Source organism: Podarcis erhardii (genome assembly GCF_964252035.2).
Source record: "Podarcis erhardii genome assembly, chromosome: 10".
In the NCBI taxonomy this organism is placed as follows: Eukaryota; Metazoa; Chordata; class Lepidosauria; order Squamata; family Lacertidae; genus Podarcis; species Podarcis erhardii.
In genome coordinates this window covers 47847067-47865015 of record NC_138500.1, presented here as the reverse complement: position 1 = coordinate 47865015, position 17949 = coordinate 47847067, and the positions used below count along the sequence as shown (strand labels likewise).

The 17949-nt window shown below is 47.4% G+C and overlaps 1 long non-coding RNA gene across 2 annotated transcripts in view; it reads right to left on the bottom strand.

The window, feature by feature from the left end:
* LOC309350919 overlaps positions 1 to 17949 on the bottom strand; it is a 60606-nt gene that overhangs the window by 20986 nt on the left and 21671 nt on the right. The gene's annotated exons all lie outside the window — the stretch shown is intronic.

The window sequence follows — 17949 nt, the reverse complement described above, 5'->3', positions numbered from 1 at the left end:
CCGGAGGTACTGCTCCAGCACCGCGTTCGCCCGTTCCGTCTGGCCATCGGTCTGTGGGTGGTAGGCTGACGAGAGGCAGACCTCTGTCCCGAGGGTCTGGTGTAATGCTCGCCAGAACCGGGATGTGAACTGAACGCCCCGGTCGGACACCACGCGCTCAGGTAGGCCATGCAGGCGGAAGACATGCTGAAGGTACAGCTGAGCGGTTTCCTTGGCTGTGGGTACAGATGGGCAGGGGGCGCAGTGCACCATCTTGGTGAAATGGTCGGAGAAAACTAGAAGGCAGGTACAGCCACGAGACGGGGGTAAGTCCACTACAAAGTCCAACGAAACCGTGTGCCAAGGGCGCGGTGGAACTGGCAATGGCTGAAGTAGGCCGGGGGGTCGCCCGGTAGGGCCCTTGGCGCGCCGGCAGACATCACAACCAGCAACGTAGCAAGCCACGTCAGCCTTCAGGCGGGGCCACCAAAACTCACGACTGACCAGATGGGTGGTCCGATACCATCCAAAGTGCCCCGCTGCTGGGGCATCATGGGCCATCCGGAGAACCTCCAGCCGCAGTGGCCCTGGCGGGATTTACAGACGACCGTGGTGCAGCAGAAGGCCCTGATGCAGGACCAGCCCCGGATACTGTGGGCTGGACCCTTCAGCCAGCTCCCGGAGTTGTTCCTGGGCCCAAGCGTCGACCCGCTGCTGTTCCCGCACCCGAGCCTGCAGTGGCTCCGCCTCCTGGGTGGCCAGGAATGCAGCTGGAGGTAGGATCGTGGTGGGTTCTGTTTGCTGTACCGTGTCTGCGTTGTCTTCAGGTTTCCGGGACAGGGCATCCGCCTTCTGGTTCTGAGAGCTAGGGATGTAGCGGATCCGGAACTGGAACCGGGAAAAGAACAACGCCCACCGGATCTGTCTTTGGTTCAGCTTGCGGGTGGTCTGGAGGTACTCCAGGTTCCGGTGGTCGGTTCTCACCTCCACCGGATGTCGTGCCCCCTCAAGATGGTGGCGCCAGACCTCAAAGGCCACCTTGATGGCCAGTAGTTCCCGCTCCCACACAGTATAGTTACGCTCTGCTGGTAGGAGCTGGCAGGAATAGAAGGCACAGGGTAAGAGTGGCGCTTCAGGTCCATTCTGTTGAGACAAGACGGCACCGAGAGCCGTACTGGAGGCGTCGGTCTCCACCACAAAGGGTCGAGAGGGGTCAGGATGTTGTAAGATTGGCGCCCTCTGGAAACAGGCCTTCAACCCCTGAAACGCCTCCTCTGCCTTCTTGTCCCAGGAAAACGGCGTCTTTGGGCGCAGTAGCCGGGTCAACGGGGTGGTGCGATGAGCATAATCTGCGATGAAGGTCCGGTAGTAGTTGGCGAACCCCAGGAAACGCTGTAGGTTCTTGCAGTTCCGGGGTGCCGCCCATTCTCGAACCGCTGCCACCTTCCCAGGGTCCATCTGCACCCAATCTGGAGAGAGCCGGTGTCCAAGGAAGTCCACAGTCCGCTGATGGAACTCGCACTTGCTGAGCTTTGCGTACAAACGGTGCTCACGCAAGCGCTGCAGCACGGTCCAGACATGTCCCTCATGGCGAGCCGGGTCACGGGAGTAAACCAGTATGTCATCCAAGTACACCACCACGTACTTGTCTAACAAGTCCTGGAACACGTGGTTGATGTAGCGTTGGAACACAGCAGGCGCGTTGCACAAACCGAAAGGCATAACCAAGTATTCGAACTGCCCGTACCGGGTCCCAAACGCTGTCTTCCACTCATCCCCGGCTCGGATCCGAATCAAGTTGTAGGCCCCCTGGAGGTCCAGCTTGGTGAACACCTGTGCCCCTTGCACCCGCTCCAGCAACTCCGAGATAAGGGGCAAGGGGTACCGGTCTGGGATGGTAATTTTGTTCAGGGCTCGGTAATCATGGCAAGGGCGGAGTTCCTCACATTTCTTCTTAACAAAGAGCACTGGTGCCACGGTAGGCGAGGTGGAAGGCCTAATGAACCCACGCTCCAGGTTCTTGCACAAGAAGTCCTGCAAAGCCTCGTGCTCTGGCTCTGTTAGAGAATATAAGCGACTCACTGGTAAGGGCACTCCGGGCTGGAGGTCTATGCCGCAGTCAAAAGGCCGATGCGGCGGCAGCTGGTCTGCCCCCCGTTCCTCGAACACGTCCTGGTAGTCCTGGTACACGGCTGGGAGCGTGGGTGCTGCCTCCTCCGTGGGCGCGGCCGCCAGCGTCTCGGATTGAGCATGGGAACATGGGTCTGGGAAGTGCACAGTCCGTTTGACCCAGTCAATCTGAACGTTGTGAGCTTCCAGCCAGTCCATCCCGAGCACGAGGGGGAACCGGGGCATAGAGGCAATGTCCAAAGTTCGCAACTCCCGGTGCTGCTGGAGACACAGGACCAGGGGCTGGGTCTCCTGAGTAACGGCTCCTGAACGTAGAAGCCGTTTGTCAATTGCTTCCACCTGGACCGGTTCTGGCTTGTTCCGAAGTGGCACCTGATGATGGGCAGCAAAAGCAGCGTCCATATAAGAACGGGTTGCTCCTGAATCCACCAAAGCATGGGTAAGAATCCAGGGCCCACCTGGAGGGTATAAACGTACCGGAACCATAAGATGTTGCAAGTCCATTGGTGCGGGCCCATTCTGCGCTGTTTGGGACCCCCGGTAGCTAGGGCCATCAGCTACTGGGGGTTGGCGGTTTCCCTGCGGCTGGCGTTTCTCAGGGCAGGACCGAGCGTAGTGTCCACTTCCGCCACAGTAGAGACATAGATTCCCCTCCCGACGCCGCACCTTCTCTGCGGGGGAAAGGCGTGGCCGCACTGCCCCGAGCTGCATAGGCTCCTCCGATAACTCAGTTGTGATCGTGGGGCTGCCGGAAGAAACTGGTGCCGAGAACTGGAGGTGTCGTCGGCCCCGGGCCTGGCGACGATCCTCCAGCTGGTCGTCTATCTGTAGACTCCGTTGAATGAGAGTGTCTAGCGTGGTGGGGCGTTCCATTGTGGCCAGCTGGTCCAGTATCTCGTCCGAAAGCCCTTCGAGATACTGGTCCCGCAGTGCCGAGTCGTTCCAGGTCATGTCCTGTGCCAACAGCCGAAACTCCGTGGTATATGCGGCCACCGTGGACTTGCCCTGTTTCAACCACCGAATCGCCCGGTTGGCTTGACTCCCTTTCTGGGGGTTGCAGAACGCGGCCTCCAAAAGATTGCAAAACCCCGTATAGTCTGCCAGCAAGGGGGAGTCTTGCCTGAGTAGCGGCAACGCCCACTTGGCCGCCTGGTCCTTTAACAAACTAATCAAAAAGTGCACCTTGGTGCGGTCGTCAGGGAAGTTCCGGGCTCGCCCCTGAATATACAGCTTGGCTTGGGCGAGGAACATGGGAAAGCTGGCCGGGGCCCCATCAAATTTCTCAGGCAAAGCCACTGGGTACTTGCCAGGAGCCGGGGTGTCGGCCCCAGGAGCCAGTAGGGCTTCCAAGCGCTGCTGAAGTGCCGTAACCGCGTCGCTGAGCTGCTGCACAGTGTGAGTCAAGGCCTGGTTCTTCTGGGCCAAAACCACCAGCGCAGCCGCCTGGTCAGCCATGGCCTCTGGCTCTTCCCGAACGCACCCCAACGAAGGGGGAGTGCGGGTGTGGCGGGAGCAAACTGTGCTGGACCCGGGGGAAAGGTACCGTGAGCGTAGTCTGAGTCCACACGAAGAGGGGCGAGGTCCGAGGCGGAGAGCCAGGCGGGGAACAGGAACGCTGGAACAGGAGGCCGAGCAGGGTACAGGAACACCAGATGGTCAGGAACAGGAGGCCGAGCAGGGAACAGGAGCACCGGATGGTCAGGAACAGGAGGCCGAGCAGGGATCAGGAACACAGGAAGGTCCAAAGCCAACGACGACGTTGCTCCCGCAACCTGGGACCGGGCTGACTGGGCTTTTATCCTCTTCTAAGGCCAGGGGCGGTCCCGGCCCCCAGGAGCCCCACCTCCTCTGGCCTTAAGGCGAGCACTCCTCCTGGGAGCAACCAGTTCCCTTCGCCTCTCTGCCCTAAGCCTCTGCAGATCAGGAGAGGCCGAAGGGTTACTGGGCCCTGGAGGAGGCTCACCTGTAGCCACTGAGTCCTCAAGCCCCTCTGGGGCCAGAAGGGTTTCACCTGGGGCCAGCTCCTGGTGCTCTGCCACAGGTGCAGGCTCTTCAGCATCTAGGCCTTGCCCCAGTTCAGCCGGCCCTGGAGGCGGGGATTCCTGTGCAGGCTGGGATTCCTCTGGTTCATCCTCTGAATCGGAATCCCAGGCCATCACAAGGAGCTTGAAAGCCATGTTCCCCGAAACAATAATATTTGTACTTGAATTGGTTTAGGTTTTAGCTGGAATTGAGTTGGGATGTGTGTGGGTACCTGTTCACAGCATCTTATTTGCTAATTCCTATACCAAGTATTTTAAAGGTTCTGCACATAGTACATGATTCCTATGCACTGATGTCTAGATGTACATTGCCAATTTTATTGGGAGATTAGTCATGACATGAGTAGATCTGCTAATTCTGCTTGTAATCTCCCACTGCACATCCAGGCATGGTAAAGTCATGGGCAGTAACGTGGGGAAGCTGCCATAAACACAGGACAAGCACTTGGGATTTAAACAAGCCAGAACTTTATTGATTACAGATGTCAGCAGGATTTGGCGCAGACATTGAGTGTGTATCCTGAACCAACCAAACCATCTGCTGGTAGATTATTTGGCAGGGTTAACCAAGGTTAAGGATCACTCTATAACAGACATGTCTAACTTCCAAGAGACTGCAATCTACTCCCACTAAAAAAAAATGGCAGTGATCTACCCATTGTTTTGACCAAAGTTGTTGAGCCTTTTTGGGGGAGCATTGACCAGTTGTTCAGCTTTTTGGGGTGGAGGAAGACCTAAAGTTGTTGAGCCTTTTTTTGTGGGCAAACCAGGATTGACCAGGGACGTCCTACGATCGACTGGTAGATTGTGATAGACCAGTTGGGCAGCACTGCTCTATAACATATATCGTATTGTGGCAAGATCACCATTTGGGGGTGTGCTATGGCCCATCAGCCCCCATTTGAGTGTCCAGACAGAAACACTTCTCTCCTGGATTCCTTTAACAGGATCCCCTGATTCCTTAGACAGGCGGTGGTGGGTCTCCTGACTTGCCACCACCTAGACCTAGAATAAGGATCCAACCCAATGCCTTAACCACCATGCGAGTCAGCCCCTCTCTGCCAACTCACCGCCAAACCAGTCACATCTGCAACCCAATGCCCAATGCCATTGCACACAATGAGTAACCAGACTTCATTGCCCACTGGCAAAAAATACACCCCACACATTGTCAAATCTGAACAGAGAGAGTATGCTGGTGCAATTGAACTAGGCCTTGTTGTTTGAGATACAAGAAATATTTGTGTTCCTCTATGTGACGTGCTCACTGGAAGGACAGATCGTGGAGCTGAGGCTCCAATACTTTGGCCACCTCATGAGAAGAGAAGACTCCCTGGAAAAGACCCTGATGTTGGGAAAGATGGAGGGCACAAGGAGAAGGGGACGACAGAGGACGAGATGGTTGGATAGTGTTCTCGAAGCTACCAGCATGAGTTTGACCAAACTGTGGGAGGCAGTGGAAGACAGGAGTGCCTAGCGTGCTCTGGTCCATGGGGTCATGAAGAGTCGGACACGACTAAACGACTAAACAACAACAATGTGGCATCCTCTCTCAAGAACTATCAATCACAAAATGGTGCAAACCACCATTAAAGACATTCTCAGACCCTCCAAGTGTCCCTATTTTCCAGGAACAATCCTGAATTTACAAAAGCCATCCCGGTTTCTGATTTGGTCCCTGTTTTCATTGGAGAATGTTGGAGGATATGCATTCTCAGCTCACATTTGTGAGTCAGTGCCCTGATCTTTTGGATGGAGAGAGGCTTCGCTTTGTTTCAGATGTGCTAGCATTTGCGCTTCCTGTTCATTCCACAATGCTGTCGTGTATGAACCTGCTCACAAGATGAAGAGGCAGGTGGAAATTGCCTTCCAACCTGACTGTACCTTTTTGCTCATATGGATGGTTCAGTCAGTCGAGCATGACCTTTTCTTATTGTGTAGGAGGATGACAATTTATGGAAACAGAACTTGCCCAGTGAATTTTATAAAAAGCAAACTTATCTTTGGGAGCATATTGAGGAAATGAATTTCAGAAAGCCTTTCCCCAGTCGCATTACATTTTGAAAAGGCAGGCAAAGGGGCATTAAAGAGTGCAGAATGACCCTGTTGGTATTTTAGTCTAGATTGGCTTTTCATTGCTATTGCATACACTGTCAAAATACCTGTTCTGCCAGTCATAATATTTGTCTCATATCTTTACAATATCTATTTTCTTTGTTTCTTTAAAAAATGCATTTAATATGACGTGTTTCCATTAAAAAGCATATTGTTGTTAGCTACCAAAAGGCTTAGACAAGCTGAGTGCATCACATTAATATTTTCCGGTAATACGTTCTGCATTTTTGTATTTCAGGTGATGAAAAAAGCTTGATGCAGATTCCAGGGATTCCAATGGATGACAAAAGTGTACTTGGAAGGGATTAGATGGGATGGCACCACTTATGCATATATAGAATGCCAACCAGCATTTCACATACTAGAAACAGTAATATTGTAGAAGGCTGGCTGGGTGGGACCTGTGGCTCTCTACTTGTTATTGGAATCCAACACCCATCAAATCTGACTATTGCAAGTGTCCCTATTTTCCAGGGACATCCCTGATTTAGATAAGCCATTCCAGTTTCCTGGAATGTCCAACTTTGCTTAGGATATCCCTACTTTCACTGGAAAAATGTTGGAGGGTAGGGAGTTATCCGACCCCTAAACCGTCCAAAGGCAATCCTGTATAGGGAAGTGTTTTTTCTAATGTTTCATGTTATATTAATGTTTATTTATATGTTGGAAGCTGCCCAGAGTAGCTGGGGCAACCCAGTAAGATGTGTGGGGGGTAAATAGTAGAATTATCACTATGGAATGGAATATCCCTATTTTCACCGGAGAAATGTTGGAGGGTATGCTATTGATCATACTGACTGGGGCTGTCGATGGAGTCAGCAACATCTGGTGGAAATCCAACATCAAGCAATGGGTTCATGCAGTAAATGCACAAACTTTTCATTTGTCACAGCCGTGTCAGACTGCGTAATTAAGATAGCTTGATTCTAAATGCTGGGCAGTAATGATAAACCATGCTCTTTGAAAACTCACAAATTAATAATAATAATAGTAACAACAACAACAACAACAACAACAACAACAACAACAACAGTATGGGTTTGAATGGCTGTTCTTTTTTTAGCAATCAAACTAACCAATCCTCCACTTTAGAAAAAATATTTTTTATTTATTTAACATATTTTGAGCCTCCAGCACAAGTTATTGTCCCAGCCCTTGGTATACAGCAGCCATGAACTGAGTCCCCTCCCCACTACTGATGTTCTCAGAAAACAGACAGCATTCAGACAGCATTTTGTTGCATTTTCTCGACATTTCCTTGACTGATAATTTCTGTGTTTCATGTGACCATTCACATGATATAAAAGCCGGTTTTAGAAATCTCATAGACTCTGCCAGAAGTTTAGCACCCACTTCAGAAAACAACAACAACAACATTTACAATCCTGCTAACTTTGAATATTGTGGGAGTTTGTGCTTTAATTCCACCCCCCCCCACACACACCATTTTTATGGATGATGTCAGGTGACAACATTTGGGATGGTATTCCGGCATACAGTTATTTCCTGCCATTTTCATGGGTGAATCATGTAGGAACAAAAGCATGCACGTACATAAAAGGTGCCTTTTTGTTCCAGATAATATGACGTGTGAGGTTAAAAAAAATGACGAAAGATGATAGGGGCACAGCCTTAATGTTATGGCCTGAATAGAGTCCACAGATAAGAGCTCTGTAAAATTCTTTGTTTATAAAGCGTGTTCTCCATAACAGAGAGCACGTGTTGCGGTTGGGGAAACAGGCCACCCTGCAGTGACTAGGCAAATTTGGTGAGGAACCCAAGCCTTTAAGTGGTTAACTTTGGGTTGCTGGGGAGTTTTGATTGTTGCCAATTTGGAGGAGGGATCAGAGTCTTTAAATACAGGGGCCAGACGTAGGACGTCCTCTTGGCCATTTTTGCACCGGATCACCCGCCCTCCCTCCCTTTTATAGGGTGGTTTTTTCATATCGCTTGACCTTGCTATGCCTGTCATGGGGTCGTTCGCCTTGGTGCGGGGGCCTGGTAGGAATTTTGCCATCTGGCTGATTGGCTGGTGCCATTTGGTTTTTGCCTACTGCGTAGCAAATCGTCACAACTTATAAGGTTGGCGGTTAGGCATTGGTTAAATTGGTGCTTGGAGGGGTAAGTGCCTATCCCTCCAAATGATGCGAAGGGAATTCCGTTAAAGGAATCCAGGGGCTTGCCATTCTTTTCGTCCTTGTCCCCAGAGTCGGACTTGGGCCGTGCAAGCCCCACCGGAACATGAGGGTGAGAGGTGATGGTCTGTGTCCCAGCCTCATTTTCTCACCCAATACTTGTTTCCCACGCTGGCTTCCGTTGGTGTCCAGAAGGGCCAGCTCTGTCCTTGAGGGCAAGGACAAATAGTCATAACCAATGCCTAAGCAACCACTCACATTTTTTGTATTTTAATAAAGTTGTGGCCAAAATTATGCCAAAAACCTTAAACAAAAAATCATGTGTGAAGTGTGAATTTTTTGTTGGGTGGCATTGTGGGACTCAACACGCAAATAGCCCAATAAGTCTGATAATTCCTGCCCAGTCATATGTTTAAATTACTTCGTTCTTTAAAGTGAAAACAAAACGGGGGGGGGGGATTGTTGAGGAGCACAGAATAAGATTCTGTGTAATTCACCCTGCCATTGGACATAAAATAAACTTTTTTTAAAAAAATAATATTTATTGAAAATTTCCAAATATAACAGGAAAAAAAAAATAGAACATTTACTTTTAAACCTTATTTTCATTAACATCTTTCCAGGACTTCCCCGCCCCACCCCCTCTTGTATTCCAATTCCTTCAAATAAATTCAGCAAGTTCTTACCCCAAATTTTAAGCTTATTATCATTGACCCAATGTTAAAAATATTTTTTTATCCCCTAAAATCGACCCCTGTTCCCTTCCACGAGTTCCCCTCTTTAATATGCAGAACAGAATAAAATAAAAAAATAAAGAACAAAGTATAATTTTACACCCTTTGGATTCCAAATTTCCCTCCCCTCTTTCCCGGTTACGTTCCCCAATGTCCATCAATGTCTGCTGTCGTCCTGGAGATCCCACATCTAGGCCCAAATCCCTCACAACTCCACTTTGCCGTCTTTTTAATAGTCTTTGCCATCTTTTTGGTCATCTTTAATTTCGAACATCCAATCTTGGAAGGACTCTATCTCAAGAAGGTCCATTTTTTCCATCCAGATCTCTATATTTAAGAGTAAAACTCCAATTTTATTTCTTTAGACCTTTTAAATCTGGATGTCCCAGATGTTCCCACTTCCAGCTTTGTCAATTCTTGTTGTTCTCTTTCCTCACTTTCCTCTGGTTTCTTTTCCTGCTCCACTGCAAAAATGTTCTAATTCCAAAAGCTTCTAGTTCCTCTACAGAGGCTTTGTTTGTTCAGGAACAAAACCTTACGTCAAGTCCCTTCCATTCTTCAATAGATAGATCTATTGTCTCCTTTAGTGTAGAGACCTCTGTAGACAAAATAATGTTCCATTTCTGCAGTTTTCCCAGGAGATAAAAAGTCCTATTCAATTCCATGCGTACAGCAATACTTGTAGTGTCCCAAAGCCCCTCTAGAGGGATTATGGTAACTCAGTTTCCTTCCAGACCACACCCAACAGTCAAAGTAACTTGTTATCCCTTGTTTTCAACAATTTATATCCAAATTGTAACAAATATAACCAGCAAAGTCCTCGTAACAAAGTTCTCTTTTTATTCTTCAACTTTGACAGCTCCTTTGACAGGTGTCAAAGCTTCTATTTTTCCTCACCAGGTGCTCTCACGGATCGCTCCCGGTTCCCGGGCGGGTTACGTTTTAGCTCACACGTTCCACTTTTCTCCTCCAGCACAGTCTTATAATTTTCCATCGTGAAATTAATAACTTTATCAATATAAAATAGACCCTTCTCTCGATCTTAGTTGTCAAATCCTTGCTTTAAATCCTCTACAACAGGGGGAGACAGACTTCCTTTTTGCACCTCCCCTGCTCGTTCCAAATTTTTTTTAAAAAAAATTTCTTTTAAATCCGATTTACCAATTACTCACGGGTTGTTCTTTTAAGTCCAAATTTTCAATGGAAGAAGTCAGCGCTCTCCGTCGAATGGCATGCGGCTTCGCTCGGCAGGGGAAGCAGAGGACTCATAGCACCACACCACCCCCCGTCCCCCGCTCCGCAGCCTTTAAAAAGGCTCCTTCGCGGGTCGGGGGGCGCAAACGGTGCCCGCCGAGTCACCAAGTCCACGGGTTTCAGCGCCCATGGTTTTTGAGGGTCCCCAAGTCGCCGGCGCGTCGGGACCCAACCCCTGCCGAGCAGGCTCCCTCCGGAGCTCGGAGGGAGTCCGCCATTCGGCGATGGCGCCAACCCGGAAGTCCCCATTGGACATAAAATAATGGCTTCAATTTATTTTAAATTACTCTGCCCCGGAAATATGGGATCGTTTTCTCCCACTATAATATCCACTATGTAACACATCATTATTAAATGCAAGCAGAATTATTATTATTGAGAACTCCCTGTTGTGTTTGGTATTTATCAGCTGCAAAGCTGGCTTAATATAAGAAACAGGAAGTTTTGTGTGTCTCCTTGATGAAAAGTTGAATATAATGTTAAGATGCTTCCTGTTGTTTGGGTCTGTCAATAAAACAGCTGCAGAACATGTAATCAGAAGGAGCCAGGCACTATAAATTTAAATATAAAACCGAAAACTCTTCTAGAAGCTCTCTAAAATGGGCTAAGCGGTAATTCTAAAAGACCACTTTCTCCCAAGTATAATTCAGGAATAATATATTGTTTAAAGACATCGGTAGGAATATCACCTGTTTATTTATCGTAATATGTGACTTATTTCCATTCATTGTGGGGATGCTCCAGCATAAGCCAAATCTGAGTTTACTCCAAAGATTTCAAACTAGCCTGTGTGTGTTATTTCCAGCTTCTGTTGCTCAAATGTTTGACTAACCATGTTCAACAGATGTTGTTGGACTACAACTCACACCATCTATGGCTTAGAGGCTGGGACTGATGGGAATCGGAGACCAAAACATCTGGAGGGTGCCAGGTTGAGGAAGATGAATGTGCCTACAAGTCCCTTGCCACTAGTCACTACTACACACATATGGTATCCAAACACAATCCATCCTACAACTATGGCAAAACTGGAATGTGGTATGTGTCTCCCTCCTCCTTCCCTCTGGACTATGAGCAGATCATAGACGCCAGCTCCTAGAGGCCTAGGCAGTTTCAGCCACGCCCCCTCAATGTTCAGGGGGAGTTTGGCTCCGCCCCCTGGTTCCTCGTGACCTCACACACATGATGTCAGGACGTTGTATCGGACCACCCCAGTCAACTAGAGAAGATGGTGTCTCTGGAGCATGTACCTCCAGAAAGTTAATCAAACCACACATATGTATTATATGATCAAGGAATTAAATATGTAGACAACTTTCCAGAGAAGAAGAAGAGCTGCCAGTGCAGATAGACAATACCATTAGATGGACCAGTGTAAGACAGCTTTCTGTATCCTACACTGAGAGCACTATATAAATCAAACAAAACAAAACAAAAAGTGTGTCAGTGCAGTATCTGAATTCAGACAGATTAATTGCCAGACCATTATTTTAGAAGTCGGAATACTAAATAGTTTATAAAGAGATGAAAATCAGCCTTAGCAGTTAGATACATATGAATAAAGATTATGTCTTAATGACTTAAAAGTATGGAAAACAAATGTAAGGTAAAGTGAAAAGGCTGACAGAAAAAGGTTCTGTGTTTCAACTGAACTTTCAACTGAAACTTTACATTACTGTAGTATTATTTTTAATTACAGGAAAAGCTGTACCTTATCAGTACCTTGTTATACCCCATATCCTTGGAGAAGCTCAAGAGAACAGTTAGAAAGCCCACGTAGCCCAGAGCGAAGAAAAAACCTGAGCATTCGTCATAGGTTACAAGTGGCAGGAATGACAATTCTTTGTTCGGGTGAATGACAAGTTTAATTACTCTGCCCACCACACTGAAAAAAAATGTTCATACTTCTAATTCACTGGGAATAGCAAACATTATTTTGCAGAGCAGATTTCTGTAGCACTCCCACTGAACAGCCAGATATTGGAGCAAAGGGAATTGCATGGCATTTGTGGTTACGCTGTTCTCTTCTGGTAATGCCTCAGGGCATTGCTGAACAACTTTGAGATTGAGCAAAAAAACAAAAATGTTCCAAGTACAAAGCAAACAAATTTATTTTCAACTTTTCTTTTAAAACACACTTCTCATTGCTGGGCTCATTATTACCAACAGCTGCTTCCCATCAGGAGCTCAAACATTCTCACTAGGCATCAGAACTCATTTAAAGACATCCAATATTTGAAGTGCAGCGCATTCAAGACCCCCTAGCTATTTCACCATAGGCAAGCTAAGGGCTTGTTCAGGTTTGTCCATGGCTGCTGTAGCCCTGTATTACTGAAATATAATAATGAACAGGAAGCAAGGCAGGAAAGTTCCCTAGGAAAAAGATGGTGCCATAAGAGAGAGAGATACAAGCTAGCATGGGGTGTTTGTGTCAGATTTCCTGCTTTGTACTATGTCACAAATCCCATTCTCCAGTCTGCTTTCTGGACTTTGCCATTGGTTAAAATGGAGACTGGCACATTCCCTGTGTCCCTTGAAAATATCAGATGCACAATTTCTTCAGTATTCATTATAAAACCCACCAAGTTTCCATCTGGTCAGTGTTGCAGGAGGTCTACTGGTGGAGTTCAAAAGGAGAATTGGCAGGCTGGAGGTGCCCAAAGTGTGTACAATGACCACTCACCAGTCCGGACGATGGGTGGCGTTTGCAACCTGGCATGGGCTTCCCAGGCCTCTGGAGACACGCCATAGCCAGCTGGCCGTTGCTCTGTCCCCTGGGTTGGCTGCCGAGGCTGCAGGGCTCCCGCCTGGCCCTGGTTCAAATCAGCCAATCAGCTGCGGCCTGGGGGCAGAGCCGGGGCCAGGTAAGGAGGCTTACATTGACCCAGGCCATGTCAGGAGTTCAGCCTACACTCGAGTAGGACCCTGGCAGAGACACATGCCCTACCGGCATATTCTCTCCCTCCTGGTCTTTCGTTCGGGAGCTTCATAAGCAAAAACATAAACACAAGCATCCTGTCTCCGTCACTTCCCACACGGTGGAGTCAAAACATATCACGTCATGTGAAAGACAACAATACCGTGAATGCAATCACAGAGCAGGAATTCTAGCGGGCCATTCAGTCATTGGGTGGCAGTTTTAGGCCTTGAGCAGAATCCTTTAGTCTGTCAACAGAATGGAAGGGTAGCATGGTAACACACCCCTCACATGGCGGCATTAGCAGGGACCTGTTAGAGGGGTTCATGGTGGGAGTCACTGACCATGAGCACTCGGTGTATGGTCAAACTCCCAGAACTGCAGGGGTGGGAGGCAGGCTGCGTAAACACACGTTTTGCAGTGTCCCCCATAATTCCTGTCTGCCCCTGCTTAGCCTCAGACCCCAGCTGAGAGTGATGGCTAGATGATGAAGAAGAAGAGTTTGGATTTAATATCCCACTTTATCCCTACCCAAAGGAGTCTCAAAGTGGCTAACATTCTCCTTTCCCTTCCTCCCCCACAACAAACACTCTGTGAGGTGAGTGGGGCTGAGAGGCTTCATAGAAGTGTGACTAGCCCAAGATCACCCAGCGGCTGCATGTGGAGGAGTGGAGACGCAAAGCCAGTTTACCAGATTACGGATCTACTGCTCTTAACCACTACACCACACTAGCTCTCTATGCCCAATGCCTAAGCTAAGGTTTCCTATATCTGAAGTTAACAAAGTTGTGGTCTTTTTTAATCCCATAATTACGCTGTGTTTGTGTCTTATTTATCTGGGCCTGGATCCCGGGAATGAGGGGTCTGTGCCTGGGCACGCAAATGTTGAAGGCATCTAAATAATTGTTCTCGGTGGCTGCTCCCTGGCAGCAAGCCTAATATATTACGCTGATTTGGGTTTGATAACAATCTGACATGACAGTGTATGCATTGTAGGAGGCCATCATTGCATCACTGTCTAAGTATTGGTAACTACAGTATCACTGCACTATGCAAATTATAGCCATGGCCTGATTTTTCTTATGCATTTGGATCTTATTCTGAATCTTAAAAGCCTGTCTCTGAACTAAAGTTTAGCCCATTATGGCAATATAATCAAGCCCAAGTAAACTCTTGTCTGAAGACGCTTCCATTTTCCCAGACCTTCTTTCACATTCATATTTCCGATGCCCGCTCCTCTCAAGTTTGCTTTCTGCAGTTTCCATGTTTAATACTACATCTACATATAGCAAAAGGTGCTTCAAGGGAGCCAATTTTTTCCGGTCTTCAATTCACTTTCATTTTTCTGTTTCACACCATTTGCATCTTTACACAGATGCTGTAATTCTTCTTTTGGGGGCATCCCAAGGTCTGGTAAGTGCTCCGATTGCTCTGCCTAAGATGTGTTCAATTGCACAAGTCATTACAAGAGTCCTGATGGTTCTTTGTGGAGCTGTCATTAAAACTGCAAAAACTCTGTGCGGAAGCTCTCTCGACTCTAGCAACTATTGTCATCAAGAACATTTATGTAATTATCTCGGAAAGGGAAATATCAAAACTGGCAGTAATTTGATAATAGGCTGTAATCTCTCTCTCTCTCTCTCTCTCTCTCTCTCTCTCTCTCTCCTCTCTCATAGCACTTGGATGCCAATTAAAATTTAACTATACCTAACAGTTCATTCACTTCATGAGCAGAACTGTTCAGTAGGGATGGTGGGCCTCTAGAGTGAATACCACAGATGTTTTAAGTGGTAGCACATATATAGTGCTATTTGCTTAGTTCTGGTGGTACGAGAGCACCTAGGAGAATGCCTATTAGTTAAATGTCCACCTGCCCAGGCTCTAAAGTAAGGCAAGGGGATATCTGTGGCCTTCTAGATGTTGTTGGACTCCAACTCCCATTAGCCCTAGCAAGTGAGAACTGCAGTCCAGCCACATATTCCCCATTCCTGACCTAAGGTCATCTGCTGACAACCTTCCTTATGCACCTTCTCTGCTTGAACTGAAGTAGTTTGTTGGTTTCTTGGTTTTGCTACAGTGCCCTGGTTATGGAATGCCCTTCCCAGAGAGGCTTGTCAGGGGCTGAATGTTTACTTTCTTTTGGGCATTAGACAAAATCATTCTTATGTGATCTGGCTTTTAAAAGCTTCTGCATGTGGACTGGAAGGGATGCAAATACTAACCCCTCTCGTCTTCTCACCTCTGACATGCATTTGAGAGTTTTCATGAAGAAGCACAATCTTGGCAAGAGTTTGAAGTGGGACTGGAGAAGAAGAGGCATACTTATTTATTTAAAATATTTATATCCTGCCTTTCCCCATATAATCAAAGGCAGCATACGAAAAACTCAGTAAACTACACACAGTTGCTCACACCAGCATAATTTCAATTTGTTTCTGCTTGCGTACACACCAGAGGACATGAACAGGGCAGGGATGTCTTTACTCCACGCCACTTTTTGGGCACAGTTGCATTTGTTGTTGTTTAGCCATTTAGTCATGTCCGACTCTTCGTGACCCCATGGACCAGAGCACGCCAGGCACTCCTGTCTTCCACTGCCTCCTGCAGTTTGGTCAAACTCATGTTGGTAGCTTCGAGAACACTGTCCAACCATCTCGTCCTCTGTCGTCCCCTTCTCCTTGTGCCCTCAATCTTTCCCAGCATCAGGGTCTTTTCCAGGGAGTCTTCTCTTCTCATGAGGTAGCCAAAGTATTGGAGCCTCAGCTTCACAATCTGTCCTTCCAGTGAGCACTCAGGGCTGATTTCCTTAAGAATGGATAGGTTTGATCTTCTTGCAGTCCATGGGACTCTCAAGAGTCTCCTCCAGCACCATAATTCAAAAGCATCACTTCTTTGGCGACCAGCCTTCTTTATGGTCCAGCTCTCACTTCCATACATCACTACTGGGAAAACCATAACTTTAGCCATACGGACCTTTGTTGGCAAGGTGATGTCTCTGCTTTTTAAGATGCTGTCTAGGTTTATCATTGCTTTTCTCCCAAGAAGCAGGTGTCTTTTAAATTCGTGACTGCTGTCACCATGTGCAGTGATCATGAAACCCAAGAAAGTAAAATATCTCACTGCCTCCATTTCTTCCCCTTCTTTTTGCCAGGAGGTGATGGGACCAGTGGCCATGATCTTAGTTTTTTTGATGTTGAGCTTCACACCATATTATGCAGTCTCCTCTTTCACCCTCATTAAAAGGTTTAATTCCTCCTCACTTGTTGCATTAGGAATTGCTTAAGGAGTCCAATCAGCTAGAAGCTGATTTGAGAAACAACACTCCCGATTCAAACCTCCCGATTGTCTTCTTCCTATATGCATCTGCTGTAGCTAGGGAGGAATTTGATTCAGGTCTCAATTAAAGGGGAAATTGGCAAATGCAATTTCCAAAACAATATGAGAACCGAGATACAGCCATCCATCAAACCTTGCACTTACATGCATTTTGTGACGCAGCCCATGTGTTACCAGTTTCTCTGCAATAATATCATGTAATTTTGTTAGGTAACTTTGTGCCGAGCCCTAGTTTCAGAGGCAAAATAGCACTGGTAGTATTTACATAGGAAGCTATCTCACATCAAGTCAAATCACTTATCTATCCAGCTCAGTATTGTCTGAACTGATTGGCAGCTGCCTCCAGGTTTTTCAGTCACAGATTTATCTGCCAGTCGTACCTGGAGATGCTGAGCCTTGCCCGAGCACTAAGCTACATACCTTCCGATAACTGCACCTACACCACCAAACTAAGGTAAAGGTAAAAGGACCCCTGACCATTAGGTCCAGTCGTGGCCAACTCTGGGGTTGCGGCACTCATCTCGCTTTATTGGCCGAGGGAGCCGGCGTTCAGCTTCCGGGTCATGTGGCCAGCATGACTAAGCCGCTTCTGGTGAACCAGAGCAGCGCACGGAAACGCCGTTTACCTTCCTGCTGGAGCGGTACCTATTTATCTACTTGCACTTTGATGTGCTTTCGAACTGCTAGGTTGGCAGGAGCAGGGGCCAAGCAATGGGAGCTCAACCCATCGCGGGGATTCGAACCACCGACCTTCTGATCAGCAAGTCCTAGGCTCTGTGGTTTAACCCACAGTGCCACCTGCCAAACTACCTGTAGTAATGATAAATAAAGTCTTTTCAGAGCTGCTCCACTTAGGGCTGTTCTTCTTCAAAAACAATTCCTCTGGCAGTTTTAGAGAGGCATCCAGGTAGGCACATAACACAGTTTACATCTGAGACGTCATATTACAAATGCTGGCAATCAAAAAGCTTTTTTACCTGCAGGATATTGAATATGCATACAAAACTGCTCCCCTGGAGGTGTGACTCATTAGCTCATTTCCCAATTAAATCAGTTTCAGCTACAAAACACGCTCATAAAAAAGAGTAAAACTCGCTGATCGTGGGAGGGGGAGCATTAATTGTGAACAGGAAACTGCTTTAAGTATGACAGCTATATCTTTGGGGAAATGCATTTTAGAGCAATGATAGCCCATCTTAAATATATAAGCAGTCATTAGAGCTCTGCTATTATTGACACAAGGACAATAATTTGATAGGAAGGTACTGTGACATAGACATATCTTAGCAATAGTCGCATTAAGTATT